The sequence below is a fragment of the Pleurodeles waltl genome, chromosome 12, assembly GCF_031143425.1.
Source record: "Pleurodeles waltl isolate 20211129_DDA chromosome 12, aPleWal1.hap1.20221129, whole genome shotgun sequence".
NCBI lineage: Eukaryota > Metazoa > Chordata > Amphibia > Caudata > Salamandridae > Pleurodeles > Pleurodeles waltl.
In genome coordinates, this window is record NC_090451.1 from 330,300,274 (window position 1) to 330,319,423 (window position 19,150).

At 42.8% G+C, this 19,150-nt stretch overlaps 1 long non-coding RNA gene across 1 annotated transcript in view; it reads right to left on the minus strand.

Annotated features, from left to right (window-relative positions):
* Window positions 1-3,816: 3,816 nt before the first annotated feature.
* LOC138267480 (uncharacterized) overlaps window positions 3,817-19,150 on the minus strand; it is a 169,877-nt gene continuing 154,543 nt past the window's right edge. The window contains exon 3 of the long non-coding RNA XR_011199808.1: window positions 3,817-12,410. This is a non-coding gene — a long non-coding RNA (uncharacterized lncRNA). The remainder of the gene's footprint in view (window positions 12,411-19,150) is intronic.

Genomic DNA, 19,150 nt, shown 5'->3' on the forward strand with positions numbered 1-19,150 from the left:
ATCTCATTCCAGGCTGTCTCATGTTGAATATGTCCTTGTTACTGAAGTATTACCTGTAATTTCTCTTACAGGGTTTTGAATTTTCCAAATCAAAATCATATTTCTGGACTAATTTAGCTAGTTTGCCATAAGTTTGACCTGCACATTTTATAATGTCTTTGCACACAAACCGCCATTCATTTTCAATATAAACATCCAATTGGACTGTACCTACAATTCCCAAAATCATCTCATTTAATTCTAATTTCAATCTGGGTATATTTAACAATCGGACTCTTTCTGGGGTGTGCTCTGCTCTTGCACCACAATTCCTTCCACTTGTTGCACCTGTAGGACTCAAATTATTCAGGCAATCATTTAATTGCTGAGCAGTAAAACCTCACAAACTTATTGAAGTATTTGACATTACTTCTGTTCTTGAAGGACCTGCAACTACTTTGTCTGGAGTATTTGCAATGGACATGTCGCCTGAAGTTTTAAAGGTCAACCTCCTATGCGGGGTACCGCATACAATATATGGGGTCTATTCTGCTTTGAGCACAAAGTACAGTGAGGATCTCTGAGGAAACCTCACCTCAGGGGTAAATCCTATCTGACTTGTCATTGGAGTCAGATCTGAAATGTGCATGGGGGTCAATGGTCTTGGAAAAGAACAAATTCTCTCTATTTCTGAACAACTTGGGCTCAGAAAATGCCTGTGCACTGTTTAATGCAAAACCATTTAAACAACTTGGGTATTCAGGACATTTTTAACATTTGGGACAATTAATGTGTGTGGATTATTCCCAGTCATGCCTGGAGCATGCAAAGGAACAACTGGACCAATTATCGCTGGAACTGTCAAAGCATCTGGGTTCATGTAATTCATCTGATTCTGTGGAACTAACATTCCTACGCTCTGTCCTGTCATAGTAATATTTAAAACTTGTCCGGTCTGATTTGGGGTAAAATTTTGCTTAGGTTAAAGTAGACTGAAATTTTGCACAGACTGATTCAAAGAACAGTTCTGTGCTGACTGATTCCTTTTAGAACTAACTGATTTGTAGCAAAGCTCTGATCTGGTTGACTTTCATCGGAAGTCTATCTTATTGAACTCACATCCTATCTGTTGTGGAGACGGACGATTTACCAAAAGCTGATTTATAAAAAATCATCATCTGAATCACTCTCATAAGTTTCAACTTTCTTTTCGATATCTGTTGTCTGTTCTGCTTTTTCTATCTTTTTCTTACTCTTTGGTTTAGTGCTTTTTCCTTCCTCACTTAGCATGGCTGGATACAAGTTAGCCCCCTCAATAATGTTGTTGCTACAAGCTTTTTGCTGATCTTGCTGTCTTGCCTCTGCAACTGACCTTAGTGCTTTCGTTACACTATTTGCTTGCTTATCTCTCTTTCTCTGATGAGCGAAATGCTCCCAAGTATTAAGCACTTCAAAATGTGTGGCACATAAAGTTCTAGGCCCACGTTCTCAATAATTCTTACATTACATTTTCCATAGTGAGGAAATGCTAATACACCTTCTTTTTCAGTAATCTTATGCCATGGTGCAGGCCACAAATATGCATGAAGACCTTTTTCAGACAAAACATGAGGACCTGAAGTACCTTTCAGACGGGGTCTTTATTCTCTCTCTAAACAGAATAAATACACCTCCTTTCATCAGACTTTTCAATGCTTTAAACAGCTTCTTTTTCTATCAACTTCAGTAGTTCACAATTTACTTTTCATTTGAATCAGGAGGTAACTCTGTACCCACAATTCTCTTCTCGATCTTAACAACCAATAGCAGCCAACACTTTGTGACTTAGTCCAACAATACCAGCGCTGCTTCATACCAACTGACCTACACCAGCATGACACATGATGACTTCAGCCCCACACCTCACAGCAGGTCACCCTATTTTACAATTTCTTGCACAATCATTCTTCAAACAAACCTAATGCAAAATATTGTGAGCAAAAAACAGCAACCTGTCTACTTACTACAGGATAGGGTAACCAAACACTTCAAAGCAGCATGGAGCTACACTTTTCGACTATGCTTCTATAGTTACATGATGAATGAGACTTGACCAGGAAAAACTCACTCCGTTTGTTACAGTTCCTCCATGTGCACTTGGGATTCACAAGTTCCAACCACCCACACTCACATGAGGAAAACTATTGGCACTGTCAACAAAGTCTCACAAGTACCTTACACTGCAGACAATAAATTTACCAAGTGTTCGCTACACTTGTGCATTATCCTAGCATCTTAGGCCACAACTGATCCGTTCATCAACACACCTACTTAGAAGAAAGCAGCACATACAGTTACAATTTCAAAAACTCAGCAAAACACTTCACAATATCACACTTTACTGCAATCTTAAGCCAAAGCAATGCAAGCACAAACCTTATTTACACTCAAACATCCGCTCAAAGGAACCGCGCTGAAACTCCAACAATCTTCAGAATGAACGCTGGGGCAAAAATGTGCAGGGTGGGCAATTCACATAACAAGAAGTAGGAATTCTTAACACTATGCCTAAATATTTCTCCCCCCTCGTAGGAGCAACCATCATACTGCTCCAGATTTGGTAAGCATTTTCCAATTATAGGCCAGATTCACAAAGGTAAACTTAGACTTTTGGGCGGATTGCCACCCTGAGCGCAGACGTGAAGACAGTACTCGTAAATGTCCTTTGTGATTTCCCAAAGTTGTAAATGTAGACTTTTGGTCAAAGATTACACCAAAAGCTGTTTACCTTTGAGAATCAGGCCTTATGCTTTTAAAAAGGTCATTGGGTCTTCCCAACCAGCATGAGGGGTAGAAAGAGTAAGTATCAAAACTCAAACAACAATTCAAAATGACAGAGTCATAAGAACACTCATATCTCAACGAGACTGCTGGATTTAGCATTACAGCCACTCTGCTTGTCAGTGACAGAGACACTCCTGCACCACTAACCAGCTGTTGCCCCAACCTTCCCAGCTCTCTATCAGCACCTCGCCCAAACAGTAAAGGTGATTTATGGCAGCCTAGTGCATGGAACTCTGAAGACTCCTGAGGGAAATTGTTGTGAACAGCTCTTACACTTTTCTCTCTAAAATACAAGTCTCTTACACACACAGGCAGGAAATGAGATGCAGGATAGTTTTCAATACATTTATTGAAAAGACTGCAATCTACAATATGATGTATGAGCTGCAATGATCAGGATAATAAGAAATAACAAAATCAGGATTGTGAAGGTCAGAGAAGTAAAGATGAACAAACCCAACATATTGCAATAAACATGAATATATTATTGCTACATAAAGCCTATTCTCTAGCCTCTATAGAGACCATGGTGATGTAAGCCAAATATATCCATGCAGTGTCCATAAGAAGAACACCACACCCCCACTACTGTAGTATAAGGTCAGCCTCCAGTCTCCAGATCAGGCTCCGTAGAGACACCAAGGCTGAGATTGGCTGCAAACTGACATGCTGTGCAGATGGAAAATCCTGGATAGAACCCCCTCTAATGCCCTTTGACCTACAAGGTGTTTATATAAGGGACATGTTTTGTTCTTTCAAAATACCCTGAAGCGTGTATGTACTTCAGTGTTAGACTGTTTGTGCAGGCTTGTGGCAGAAATACCAAAATATTATCCTGTGTTCTTCGCATTCTGTTCCTGTCAACCTGGAACAAAAGAACATGATAAAAATATGTCATGCATAACAATGATAGTGAGGCTGTCGCAGAATTGCAACTGATTATGAAAAGAAAACATCAGCACTAAAACAAGCTGTGCTAAAATGAATAAAATTGAATAAATGAAAAATAGAGCATATTATGTGGGTGAAAGGGCACACGCTGCAAGCCTAAGCTAAGACAAATACTGTGTCCAGGCAAGAAGCTAAAAAGGACCCACAACAACAGCATGACCCATGTGGCCACACAAGGAAAACTTAAGTCTGAAATAAACTTAAGGATTTTATTACAGACTCATGCTCAAATTTATTTAAATGATTCTCAAAACAATACTATAAAGATAAAGAATCTCAATTCGTTGACCAAAAAAAGAGGTTTGGGCAAACTAACATCAACAGAACTAAACACTCTATAATAGCAATACAAAACATCAAAAGAATTATCATGTGATTTGATAAAAAGTGGTATTCAGTTCTTTTAAGAATAGAGACAATTTTAGAGTCATCTAAGTTAACTAGCAAGAACAAAGGAAAAAGTCTACAATTTAGCAAGTTTCAAATTAACATGCACTAGGCTAACACAATGAGGACAAAAGTAAGAAGAAAATAAAGGGCAAAAACAATTTGGAAAAACGACATCTGGGGTAAAAAGAGGATAACAAAAGTTGGCAAAAAGTAGATAAAAGAGGAAGGCATTAGCATTTCAGAAGCTTGGTCAAGAGTATTTTCTTTGGGTCAGGTAAACATTTTGAAGTCTCAGCAAAGCATTGCAACAGAAAGGTAAGTGTAAAGAGGTCTGTACCTCTCAGAATCCAAAGGGATCCAGAAAAGAATATCACTGATCCAACTGGGGAATGGCATAATAAAATCCAAAGTGACTGATGATTTATCCACCAGCATGACATCAATCAGAAGACGTCACTGTCCAATTAAAGTTCATCGTATGACATGGAATTGAAACACAGTGACATATTCCCAAGTCTATCATGAGAAAGGCATCCACCTTGGCTCATCTGTATGGTTTGAAACAATAGTATAAAGTAAATGTCCATAGTTCCTCAATACACTGGGTTCAAGGTTACTTTCTCAGGCTCACTGCTTATAAAACAATAGGACATCTGATTCTAAGCTAGCATTCTATGGGAACAAAATTGGAAAGAATGTCATGTTAGCAAGAATGACTAAACATTTGTCTACAAGTTTTATGAAGCAGGACCTTGCAGGCCTCACTTAGGCTAACTAAAGTGAATTAAAATGACACCTTCAGTTATGCTACACAAACACTTATAACATTCATGATTATGAATCAATCATTAATAATTATTATCAGTGTTTATGTTACTGTATATTTTAAATGAAGCACCTCTGCTAATATATTTCATTAGGTATAATGAAGAACTGCATTTTCATAATTTGCTTGCGTCATTTAAAACACTTCTTTTTAGAAATTAATTGTCACTTTAGTAAAAGCTATTAACATCATGAAGAAATACATGAAATTGAAACATATGATTATACCTAAAGTTTAATACTATACCACATAACCGAAAAACACTATCCTACAGTGAATGCACTTTAACATCGGCTTTCAGTGCACCACTTTACAGTTATTTATGGCTTCGAATAACAAAATGCAAAGATTGTCAAGTATAGATGATTATTATTGTGACATAAAAGACAGCAATAACATTCAGCTACATCAGTACAAATCCCTGACTGTGCATTATTTGGTGGAGATTGGAGCTTCACCAATATCTGATCCCGGTTGTAAGCCATCGTCGACATCCCAGACCTCTGGCTTCCTACTGAAGCAGAGCTCTAGTCTTAGTAGTTTGCCCAACTGGACAGGATCTGAGTCCAGACCTCCACAGTAAAGGGTTGATGGAGCTTCTAGCACACAGTGATAGTGCACTTGGCCAGGGGGAGTGTAAGGTCAAAGAAACGGACTGCTGCTCTCGGTTTACAGAACTGTAAAAAGATACCCAGGATTCTAACCTTCCAGGAGTTAACCTTATAGGTGTGTGTGATACTCTTGGCTCATTGTAGTATATGATCCCAGAAAGGACAGATTTGGGGGGAATCCCAGAGTATGCGAAAATACCCAGCTGCAGGGGATCTACATCTGGTGCAGGTATCCTAGGTGCCTGGAAATATCCTAGCTATCCATTGTGGGGAAAGGTAAGCCCTGTGCAATATGTACAATTAGATCAATTTGAAGTGGGCATTCTATAAGATTCTCCTGGGGTACGTTAGTGCCCTGGTTCATTCCTTATCATGAAGGGGTCTACCAAACTCCTCATTCCACACCTTCTGAAGTGGTTGCAGAGGGGTCAGAGTGTGTGCTAGCAGGGCATTGAAGTTCCAGCCAACCAACTGTCTGCCCTTACTCATTGTGTAGAGGATCTGGATGATGTCAATGGAGCCTGGCACTAGGTTCCAAATCTCTCAAACGTCTCAGAGTGAGGCGACCTGTGCTGTGTGTAGAACAAACTGTCCCTCCCACAGGCCACCCTGGCCTGCCAGTGTATGGAATGGCAGGAGTTGCTGTTCTGAAATAGATCTCCCAGGGTGTGAATTTCTCCCTGTTCGCAAGGGTCCAGATCTTGCCTAGTGAGGTGTCCTAGCCTGGTTCTGAGGCCTAACAGGGGGGAAGAGAGAGTGCACGGTGACAAGGTGTCAGTAATTTGCCAGGCCCTGTTAAGACAGATTAGTGCTATCTCCAAAAGATGTGGGGAGGCTGTGCTGTTGCGAGCTTCTGGAAGAACGAGGGCAAGCACTTTTGCTTGAGCCACAGGCTACTCCATCTACCCCACATACTCTAGAAATCAGTTTTCCAGCCTTCAAAAGAGCCATAGTAATTGAGCTGCCAGACAGTAGTGTTCAAAGTTTTGCTTTCAGACCCCCTCGATCAGGTGTGAGTTGTAACTTTGAGAGAGTTACCCTCCTGCACAAGTTGTGCCATATTAAGTCACATAGAAGTGAGTGCAGTACCCAAAACAATTGCCGAGCAAGGACCAGTGGGAGAGTAACAAAGTAATGTAGGAGGTGAATGAGCATCACCATCTTGGAGATCGCTATGCATCCCATCACAGATAGAGGGAGAATCTCCAAAAAGTCATCAATGATCTAAGGAACAAAACCAGCACAGACAGGTTATCATCCAGGAGGTTTCTGGGGGAATGATACATCCAGATCCCCAAGTACCTTTAGGATGTACATTGCCATTTAACTAGATCCCCCCCAGGTTGAGGTATACTGAATCTGCCTCTGAGGACAGTGGGAACAGACCTGGACTATTCCAGTTCACCCCAGCTAGAGTTCTGAATGTTCTCAACAGTACCACTATCCAAGAGTAGTCCAGCTTAGTGTCCCTCAGGTAAAATAGGACGTTGTCCACATAAAGCAAGATGAAATGGGTTCGGCTCAGGAGGGGTTGTGCTAGTGGCTCCATTGTCAGAGCAAAAAGCATCGGAGAGAGGGGGCATCCTTGCCTAGTTTCCCTACCCATCAGAATAGCCCCTGACAACAAGCCACTATAATACACTTAAATGTGGTGTCCGAGTAGAGGGGACAGATAAGGGCTGTCGATCATGCCCCAAGGCTGAACCTCACCTAGTCCTGGAAGAAGTCCCATTGAAAGCTGTTAAAAGCCTTATGAAGATGAAGAACAAGGGCCATTGCCCTCAGCCAGGTTGTGTGGGCCACCTCCTTTATTCAATACAAACAGCGGAGGTTCAGGGATGTGTTCCAGCCAGGGATAACATCATTTTGGTGCCTATGAATCAGGCAAGGTAATACTTGTTGGATGCGAGATGCCAAAACTTTTGCTATGAATTTTACATTTCATATTCAGTATTGCCTTGAGCAGGGGGACCAGCGTGGCCTCTCGAAGAGTGGACGAGAGAGCTCCGGGATCAAGGGCTCTGGTATGCAATGTGAGAAGGCATGGGGCTAACAGCAGTGTATGTGTTTTGTAAAGTTTGGCCAAGAGGCCCTTGGTGCCTGAGGACTTCACTGTCTCCTGTCCCATCACGGCCCCCTCACCTCATGAGTCATGACGAGCTCCTCATACTCTGACAGGTATCCTTACTGGCATGCCATGCTAATAGACAGCTTGACTTGTCCTCTTCAGTGTGGGAGTGGGCTACGTACGAGGTGCAGTCTAGACAATGCAGTCACTCTAGCAGTCTGGCCTCCTCCTCTTGTTGTTGTGAAAGGGCTGGGAGTAAGGCAGGATTCTCAACAGCTCTTCTCTCCAAGTCAGTGTAGGCGCAGTCCACTACCTCCAGGGCCCTGAACAGTGATGAGCCCTCCTCAATGATAGCACGTACGCAGTGGCCCCTCATGACTATCTTGTAGGCCTCCCATCCACTACAGGGAAAGAGGTTGAGTCCTAATTACCCCCAAAATATTCAAGGGTAGCATCAGAAACAATGTTTCTAAATGACTGATCCTCAAGCACCGAAGCATGCAATCACCAGGTTGGAATTGGGATGAGGCAGGGGACCTACTCCAGGTCATGCTCAACAGTAAAGGGTTATGGTCTAAGATTTCACTTCCCAAGTAGTCTGCATCAGAGATGGAGGGGTATAGTGCAGAGGAAAAAACTATTCTGTCAAGATGGGTGTAAGCGTCATGCACTGAGCCAGTATTAGGAGAATAATGTGATGCCTAGATTATGATGTTGCCATGTGTCTTCCAGGGACTAGTGTTGTAGCCGCGACACAAGGCCCCAGACGGTAGCCCAAACCAGCGAGTTGGAGAAGGGGAGATGCGAGTGGTCTTGGGACAGATCCAGGACACATTTAAAGTCTCCCCCTAATATTCACAGTATATGAGGCAACTTAGCCAGCTAGGCCAAGAGAGTGTGAAGCAACTTTGTATTTTCTGTGTTAGGTGCATGGAAACTCCATATGAGACAAGGTAAGCGATCCTAATAAACCTCTAGGAAGACATATCTGCCTTCTGGGTCCACCTCCTAGGAGAAGGTTGTAAGGTGAACCCCAGCTCTTACCAATATCAATGACCCACTGGCGTAGATGAAGAAATTAATGGAGAAACACTTGTCCCCTCCATCTCTTCTGCAGCTTGGACCCCTCCTCACACGTGATGTGAGTTCCCTATTGCAGAGATATCTGGACCCATTTACACTTAATGTATGAGAAGATTTTGTAGTGCTTAGCTGGTGTGTGCAATCCGTGGATTTTCCAGGACATAAGGTGGAACGCTTGATTGCCTAAAGGATCATGTCTAGCTTATCGGGGCTCGGGATGAGCCACTTGGTTGAGGTGCGGACAAGGTGCGCAGCGGCAAGGGGGGCACCCGGCTTAGGTGTTTGCATGCGCCCTTCTCTGTAGTTGGCTCGTGAAGAGCTGGTTGGGCCCACTTGCCATTGCCTCAGATCAAATTCGACCCTGCAGGGCTCAGTCACACAAGCAGCCCAGCCAGAGATGAAGATCCAAAGGAGGGTGGGAGTATCCCCGTCTGAGTGTGCCCTACTCAATCTCTCTCCAAATCCATGATGCACCCAAACAGTTGGCAGACAGGCACAATATAGCGTGAGGCCCCCCGAGGCAGGTATGGGCTATTTCTTCAGATGCCAGGAAGGCAGGAAGTTCACATGTCATTTGTGTCAGATGGAGGGCCTGCGCTCCTGCCCGAGACTCAACCACCTCCATCAGAAGGAGCAAAAGGGCACCCAAATCTAGTCCCCACACCAGGAACACTGGGGACCTGGCCACCCCACAGGAGCTGTCCCAATGGAACTCAACCCTGCCAGCGCTCCTGGAGAAATGGGCTCCATGCCTGCCCTCCTACATTAATTCTAGCACCTCCCCCACTCCCCAGCATACTGCCTAGAGGACCTTCTGACCAAACCCCATAGGTAGACAGGAGACGATCAGTGCCCCCCCAGCACTTGAAGCCCTGCAATGCGTGGTCAATCCTGAGGCCCAGGCCCCAGCACGGGACCAAGACCACAGGGGCGAGTCTGGCTAGGCCTCTCCTCTGAGCCCATGCCGCTGCCTAGGCTCAGTGGAGTGAGATCCGGTCCCTGGGCCTCCCAGGTATTAGTTGACAGGTGCTGGTAACTGGATTGCTTCGTTTGGGTCTTGTAGGGTGGATGACTCCCAGATGGTGGAGCTGAGGGTGTGGATCTCTGTGAGTTGAAGATGGCCATCTTTGGCTCCCTGACCACCACCCGCCCACCACAGAGTTATTTTTCATAAGTGACACTTTTAGTCAGTGCTAACGTTTTAGCCAATAGCACTTTGCATGCTATGGGTTATGGCATCAGCTGAGGTACGGGTCTGATTTGATTCAAACGTTTGACTCTAGCTTGTTTCTGCCTAGCAAGATAATTCAGTGTTGTTGAACACTCACTGCTGAAACATGGAAATCATGAGTATGAATCATGTTAAGATCAGTCTCCCATTCTTCCATGCTGCACTTTGCACGTGTTTTTCTTTTAAACCTGTAACCGAAGAACAAACTCCGTGGTGCTTATTTGATCTCTTTGTTCAAAGATACCAACTTTTCCTGGTCCATGAGCAGTCTAGCACCCAACATTTTTTCTTCGCAATCTGTAATTTATAGTCATGTTCACCCAGTTATATAATCAGCATTAGAAGACCCAGAAATTAAGCAAAAATGTGGATTGAATGAGCTACTGGCCCTCTGACCTGGGAAACTTGATATCTTGTTGTTTTGCTACTCCATTTCATTGCCTTCAGTGCTGGAAATCTCCTCTTCCTTACAGTTGACTTAGCACAGTGGAAATAAAAATACAGGTAGTATTAATGTTGTTTGATAAAATGAACTACACTTATATGGCAAAAAACAATTCTCTTTTGTGCAAGTTCACCTTTTGAGATTGGGTGCTACTAACTGTCTCTGTCTAACTTATTTCTAGAATTATTTCTTGCATGATGTCTGACTGATGTTTCAGGTTATGAGTGTGTGCTCAAGGCGACCTTACAGGGACCACCACTGTCCGCAGTATTATCCTTTTTTGTAACTTTGGCTACCAGAGGAGAAAATGTCAAGTGCCTAAATTGCACATTCAAATTCAAACTACTCACACTGACCAAACTTCGTGATCCTAGACAAATAAATTCACCTCCATACCTCATCATGTCGGTGCTCCTAGAAGGGATTCATTTCAAATTGTGCTTTACAGAATATAGTCGCGTCTGTATGATTTGAGGCACTGCAGTTTTTCTCCATATTGATGTACTGGACTTTTATGTAGTGCATATCACACAATGACTTTTAGGATGACGGGTGGGCGAGTAATTATTGTAAAATATTTCTCTGTTTATATGTAGACGTTACTCGTTTTAATAAGTGGCACTGAAATTTTGCAATTCTGCCCTTATGGAATGTTCCGTTTAAACATGGATTTGCTGCATTTACCGCCATCTGCTGCATAATTTGCATATTTTACAGAAAAGGTTTCAAACGGTGTCAAACAGATCAAAAGTTACTACAAACATGACAACGCATATTGCGATGGCAGTGGATTGCCTTTCACAAAAGTCAACTGGCCACCTTGAAATTGCCTATTGCAGTTTTATATGATTGTCAAAATGTTACTGATGAGATGGAACCTTTGCTCAGACAGTGTTTACCTATGTACAAAAGATAAAATAATAAAGTAATAGTCACAAAATGTGTCGCCTTATCCAGAACAATTTACTTTTTCCTTCTGTGTGATTTAATCAACTCTGCGGGTGCTATTCTGTTTCATAATATCAGCGGCCCTGTACTTATTTCTTTTATATTATCTAATGTAGTTAACTGAAAATCCAATTGCCAAAAAATAAATTATTCAGAGTTTTAACGTGTGAGTACTCTTTAATGTCATGCTGCATCGTTTACATGATAATGCGTTTGAAGGCTTGGCTCATGCCTTGGCTCTAAATGCCAGTTAGGACCACTGACTATGCTGAAGCTCAGATCTCCTTGTGAATTTGCTGGTTTGAGCGCCTCTTACGTTTGTAACAAGCAGTTGCAAAGCCATTTGGTGGAACTTGCTTTGTGAGTTCTACTGTAAAAAAAAATGCTACAGTGGGAAAACAAAAGAAAAACATGTTTGCTTTCTGTAGACAATGCATCTATGAGATAAATGATTTAGGGCCAGATGTACCAAAGGATTTTACCCATTCTGTGTCTATGGGAAAAAGCTTTTGTACATATGGCCCTCAGTGTCTGAGGATTCAGTGTGCTTAGAGATGTTAAAAAGCCTATGTGCCTTGTGCTCCCTACGGGCAAGGCTTGAACACCAATCAGCTAACAGCGTGAGATGCCAGGGGAATCATACTGGGTAGAGAAGAAGCCCATTCTGTGTTTATGTCCATGCCTCAAATGAAAACGGTTATTTCCAGAATGCAACACCCCGTTGGCTAGCTAATCCGTACTGACTGAAAGGGCCATACACCTGATGGGGCTACTTTGCAGCAATGGCTAAATCAATGGTCACGGCTGGACTAACTCAGGAAGTAAAACTCATGTGTTAAAGAGTGTCAAAACGTAAAACATTTTCTTTTGAAAGCGTGAGCCAGCAGCAGTCAGAAGACTTATCCACATGACGTTGATGGGGAAAAGCAGCACAGTGGTTCTTCTCATCTTGCTGTGTCTGTTTACTTTGTAGCCAGGCAGGATGGTGGTTTCCTGGCCATTCTCTCTTGTCTGACTTCCGCAGGCTCTGTCAAATCAGTTGATGCCACTCTAACCTTTCAACCAAGCAGACCAAAAAAAAAAAAAAAACATGTTTAATAAGAAGCATTGGGCAGCAGATGTACCAAATACACGCTCATAGATGTACTAGCATTCACTGCCCAGGGTACCTGTTTGCACCTAGAAGGTGCCGGCACCCTCCCATTAAATGTATTGGAACAGTGCAGAGAAGAGCAGGTACTCCCCCTTCCACAATAAAGAAGTGTAGGTACTCAGTACCGGAGCGTGCCTGCCCATGTAAAACACTGACTACAAACTGGCCTCCTGCTCTGCTCTCAACACACAATTTCGTGTGACCCGCGACCTTTCTTTAACACTGCGCTTCAACAAGGCAACTCAAATCAATGGCGCCCATCAACGCTGAGGCGTCGGCTACCTGCGCCATGTCCGCATTACTCTTGTAGGCTGGAGCGTCAAAGCCTTCGCGCCCAGCAGCAGCGCGCACAGGACTTGGATGTTGTTCTGAAGCTGACGGTATCAGCAGAGCGACTGCCGCCTCCATTAGGAACATAACTCCAAGACGCTGATTAATGCCAGGAGGGGGCTTTAATCAGCCAAAGCCATATGCTATTTAACTTAAGATGAAAGTGCAAACGGTAATCATTATTTCAGAGAGGACGTAGTTAAAAGAAGCGCTGAACAGCAAGTGGCGTCTTTTTATCATTAGGGATCCTTCATGCTGTCTCTTTTATTTCCTAATGTTGTCTAAGCTCTTACGAACATCGGCATCTTTTTTCCATTACACAGACTTGCAATGTTGTTGTGTTTGATCTAGGGTTTCCAGTACAGAGATGCCAAACCTCCAGATATACAATTAATGTCTATTAATTATGAGCTTCAAACTGCTGAAATTATCCTTCATTAACTTAATCACTGCTTCCATTTTATCCGAAAATTCAACTCACTTTTTTTTATAATCCCAGCATCTGAAACCATTTCCTCCGCTTTGTCTGATGTTTTGCAAGCTGCTTACAGAAAGGGCACAAATATATCACGTCCCCTCAGCTTTAAAGTAATCAGTGGAGCTCTGTTTTTTTTATCATAAAATAAAATCTAATTTAGCTTTGTTGTTTTACCAAGCAGCGCTTCGTCGAGTGAAATGAAATAAGATCTGCAATATCAAATCCGGAGTATGCCTCGTGCATACAGAGTTCATTTTCCCTTCTGCTAATGGAAAAAGGCATGGAAGTAAGACAGCAAGCAAAGCAGGCTTCGGGAGCCTGGGTTCAGCTTTCAGGCCATGTGGTACTAATATGGTGTGGATATATGATTTATGGCCTTGTTGCACCATACCAACTACATTAGCAACATTACAAGTCCGTGCGTTCTCTGGTATTAGGTTAGAATTCATTTAGAACAACCCATAAAAACTATATTGTGTGAATAAAAAAGCGCAACTCTAAAGCAAATTCTACACGGCCTTGATGTCGGTGCAAAACTGTTGCCAGTCCACCCTCTATTTTCCTATGCCACGCTGGCTCGTTTTGTTGGCATTTGGAAGCCAAGTTGTATTGCAGCTTTTAGAAAGTACAAGGAACTGTGGAAGTAACAGGAACTGTGTACAACAGTGGTTCCCAACCTGTGGTCCGGGGACCCACGGGGTCCGCAAAGTCTCCACAGGGGGTCCCTGACTGCTTAGAAAATTAAATAATATTAACAGATTAGGGGCCAGATGTAGCAAAGGGTTTGCGCCTCGCAAATGGCATAAAACGCCGTTTGCGAGGCGCAAAAGCCTCTCTGCTATGCAGGAATTCCCTTCCTATTTGCAACTCGCAATGCTATTCAATTTCATTTGCGACCGCGAAAGCGGTCGCAAATGAAATCACAGTTACCATCCACTTGAAGTGGATGGTAACCCAGTCGCAAACGGGAAGGGGTCCCCATGGGGACCCCTTCCCCTTTGTGATTGGAAAAAAAATATTTTTTCAGAGCAGGCAGTGGTCCAATGGACCACTGCCTGCCCTGAAAAAAACGGAAACTAAAAGGTTTCGTTTTTTTTTCCAAGTGCAGCTCGTTTTCCTTTGGAAAACGGGCTGCAGATGGAAAAAAAAAAACTGCTTTATTAAAAAGCAGTCACGGACATGGTGGTCTGCTGACTCCAGCAGGCCACCATCCCCGTGAGTGCCCATACTCGCAATGGGGTCGCAAACTGCGACCCACCTCATTAATATTAATATTAATGAGGTGGGTCTTTGCGACCCCATTGCGAGTTGCAGAAGGTGTCTGAGACACTTTTCTGCATAGCAAATTGCGAGTCGCACGGACTCGCAAATTGCAAGTTGCAATTTGCTTTGTTGCTACATCTGGCCCTAGGTCCCCAGCATTCAGTAATGACTCAATGGGGCGGTCCCTGGATTCCAATAATGATTCAGTGGGGGTCCTCTCGTTCCAGTAATGATTAAGTGGAGGTCCACAGAAGTCAAAAGGTTGGGAACCACTGGTGTACAATGATTATGTACAGATTGGCTCAGATAGACTTTTAAGTTTCCTTCCCCATCCTATCTCTCATTCCTCTGCCTACAACCACATGCATAAGACTTTCATATATACTTGAGTGCCAGGTATGGAGCACCACTTCTGGGCTCACACAACCACAGTCTCAACATAAATGAATGTCATATCAGCCAAAACTCTTCTCACATACATGCTTTGCTGAAGTTGTATGCACATGCCTAGGCAGCTCTTTGTAGACTCAATAAGAGATAGGGAAACTCTATAGAAATGCTACAGTAGATTGTAATTCACTGCAGTGCCCCACATGCATCAGAACTCACAGCATAGCTGGGCGCCAAGGAAGAGTCAATTGAACAATAATAGGTATTTTAAGGAAGTCATGGGGATTTTCACTGTTCTTCAAAAACCAAGCCTCCCTCTACTTCCCTTGAATTGTATGGGATAAATAGTGGGCTGTAAGAGGTTATTTGGCATGTTTGATTATGTGCCCCCTAATTTTAAGATCCTCTTCACATAGACATTAAAAGTAAAACCAACAGATCCAACTGAACATACTGGTAAGAGTAGTGCTGGAGTGCAGGGGTCCTAATCTTCTCAGGGCACCTATTGCATGGTGCCTGCGTTGACCTGACCGACGCCACATTCAACACACATCATCTACGGCAGACCAAGAAAAAGAGAATGCCATGACCTTACAATGTTTTTGGTGGAAAGACCCGGTTACCTGGCAGCTTTGAGTCAGTTAAACCTCTGAACTGGCCAAATTAAGAACAATACCTATAAGAGTTCAATGTATTTCTCCAAGTGTTCTATAGTATTCCCAACAAACAGATGCAAATGTCAGGTTCAGCAAGACTCAGAAAGGAAGCAGGACCAGAGAGAGGAGGAGTAGCATTTTTCACAATGCATGGCCACATAGAGTAAGCCACGTTCTGTTTAAATAGAAATTTAACCGGAAAGGTGCCAATAGAGAATTGAATACAGTATATGCAGTTAACACTCCTGGTACTGAATTTGTGCTTCTGTGGATCTGCATTCTGCAGCCACCATTGGTTTGAGCTGTAGGGCTCGATCACTCATCAAACTGGGTATCTCAGAAGCCTTTTTTGTGCTCTAGGCGGAAAACGTTTGCAGGGCCTCTCTTTGGTTTCTGTACCAAACAGCAAATTGTAGTGCACCTAGTTTTGTTGCTGCACTGACTACACCCAGAAGGAACTTGTTATTACTAAAATACAAGTGACATACATCTATATATTCAACTTGGCAGCCACGCTACACTAATTATAACTCTACACTCTACGATGCACTGTTTTCTCACAAATGATGTAATTTGTGATGTCAAAAGTGTTTTGTGGATGGTGATATTTTACATGGTATAAGTGATATAATATAAAAGGGTATATAAGCAGTGCATGAAGAAGGCATGAGTTATGGTTAATGTAGTGTAGCTACCAAGTTGAATACACTATGTACGTCTGTGTGCGAGCTATAATAATTTTAATGTCTTGTGTAAATTATAAATTAATGGTATAAGTGTAACATTAGAATTTCTCATTTGTGGTGCATACATTATACATTTAAGGTATAACTATAATTTTAGAATTTGTAATGTTTGTGTAGTCCATTTGTTATGTTTCTAAAAACAAATAACATTTTCCTAACTATAACAAAGGTTTTGGAGGCTAGAAAAAGGAAGGACTCAAATTTGCTATTTCCCAGGGTAATTCCGATAAGATTCTTTGCTCTTCAGTATAGAAAAAAAATGGGTGAACAGAATTAAGCCAAATTTGTTGCAAAGGTAGAAATTTACTCAACGATTGTGCACTTGTTTGGTGTAAATTTTTCTGCAGTTTTTGAGAAGTTAGCTTTTCTCAAGCTACTTGAATCAGGCAAAAAGAAGTTACATTTTAGAGAGATCTAGACCATTCTTTTGAAATACTTTGTAGATTTGTTAGTGCACAGAGGATTTGTGACTGCATTTAAAAAACCTTATGGCCATTGGACTAGGAAGCTTTTATACCCTTTGTACATTGTGGACTTGCAAATTCAGTGCCGGATTTGCAAAACCACCATGTTCTGGTGTACTGGTCATTAGAGAAACATTTTACATCCACCATTTCCCAACATGGTTCATCAAGTAGTGTGGTGGGAAAAATGTTAATAAAAAGGGCAAAAGTGGGCAGGGTAAGTGCACTCTAATCCCCAGGCCCATGTAGCTAGGGTGCTCAAGGGATGCCCGTTACTAAAATCAAGTACAAAAGTGATTTATATTGAGGACTTGGTGAATGAGAGGATGGCTTTGCGAATCCCAAACCTTTCCTAGGTCCCATGGATGCCCCTGTGCCTCAGGTTTTCAAATCCATAATAAAATCCACAAATCCTGCAAACAAATTAAAAAAGAAATTTAGAGCATTAATGCTGTGCTTCGCCAATGACCACAGGTGGGACTTCGTCACACATGCTTGGGCAGGAGCAGGGCCTCTGTTCACAGCTGAAGACTGGGAGTGAGGGTGTCCATGCTTACGGAAAATTGATGCATAGGCTCACCAAAGGCCAGGGTCTATGGCCAACCTCTTCTGGTACTGAGAGGGCCATGCACAATGACAGTTATCCACAAGTGGAGTGTTGGACGCTGGGCCTCGCATTCTAGAGCAACTGAGAAAACAGATACCAAGTGCAAAAATCCCCCACAATAGCACCCCAAAAGTGGTATGAGTCGATAAATGGCTCTTTTCACCTACCATGATATTAACAATGAGACTAAATTTTCTGCTTGGATGATCCTACATGTGAGAAGGGGATAGTACATAATGAATACTGTAGGAATTCCAACAAAACTTCCTAGAACAAACCTTCTCCAAGGGCTGGCATACTAATCATTTTCCCAACATAGAAAAAACAGATTATCAAAAATTGCCCAAGATGCAGTCCCAATGCACTTCCTCCTCACACACCTAAGGAACTCGAGGTGGACACAGAGCTGGCTGCAAACTGACAATTGTTGAGGAGAAAAACTGTAAATAAAGGAATCACAGAAAAATATAAAGTGCCTTATTTAGATCTTGACGGTGTTACTGCCAAGCCACGTCGGTGGTGGACCCTAAAAGGCTGTCATGTCAACAGTGTTCTGCCCTCAGTATTTTGATGTATTGCGGCTGAGCTGAAGACCGCCACAATGGAGTATACTCTGTTGCGCCACCTTCATCCTGCAGCCGACACAGCAGATTCCAATGCTGAAGAACACACCACAGTTGCCTTCTTGACAGTAGGATCTTGCAGAGCTTATTTAGATAACCCAGTCATTCTAGCGGTGTATCAGGAGCGAGACCATGATGGCGTGAATCCTTTGCAGAACATGTTCAGTATTGTACTATGGCTGTGGCCATTGGTTGGATGCTAGCAGCCCACACCTGTTGTATTTTGGACAATTGTGAACACCTGCAAAACACACAATCAAACACACTCCATTTCAGACCATGATTCTTTGTTGTAACACTGCAGCAGACCATTTGGATGCAGACTTGCCACACAGGAGCCAGTTCTTTTCTGTGTTTCTCTCTCTACCGTATGCGTTTTCTGTTAATATTACCTTTTTTGGATTATCCTTCATCTTTTTAGGCACGAGTTCTTTCACAATTATTCACTATGGCAAGGAGGAGAAATCCACATTTCACAGAAGGACAGTTGTCTATAATGGTGGATGAGATCATTAGAGTAGAGCCACATTGTTTGGAGCACAAGTACAAAATACAACCATAGCTCAGGAAAGGAAAATGTAGGACAGACTAGTGGACACAGTTATGTTGTATCAAGCAACCTGTGCACACAGGAGGATATTAGGAAGCAATGGAATGACCTGAGTGAGAGAGTGCATTCCCTGGCCTCCAAGTGTCACCTGGAGGCCCAGAGGACTGATGGTGGTTCATCCCAACCCCCCATTACAACTCCTTCCCTGGAAGAAGAAGGTTTTGCAGATCCTACATCCTGAAGGCTTGACAGGAATCCCTGGTGGAGGCAGGAGTGGTAAATTGCACTTAACGATGTCTCAACAATCACAAATGGAGTCCTGCCCTTAAGTTAGATGTTTAGAATGGTCCAACACCCTCATCAAAACAGATATAACTGTATACCTGTGGTATCTCTCTTTTAACACCATGTAATATGTTCAGCCAGATTCAGGTCCTCATTATGACATTGGCGGTAAGTCCAGCTTACCGCCATGCTGACTGCCACCAACATACAGCTGGTGCAGCAAATTACCGCTACCCATATTATGACACAC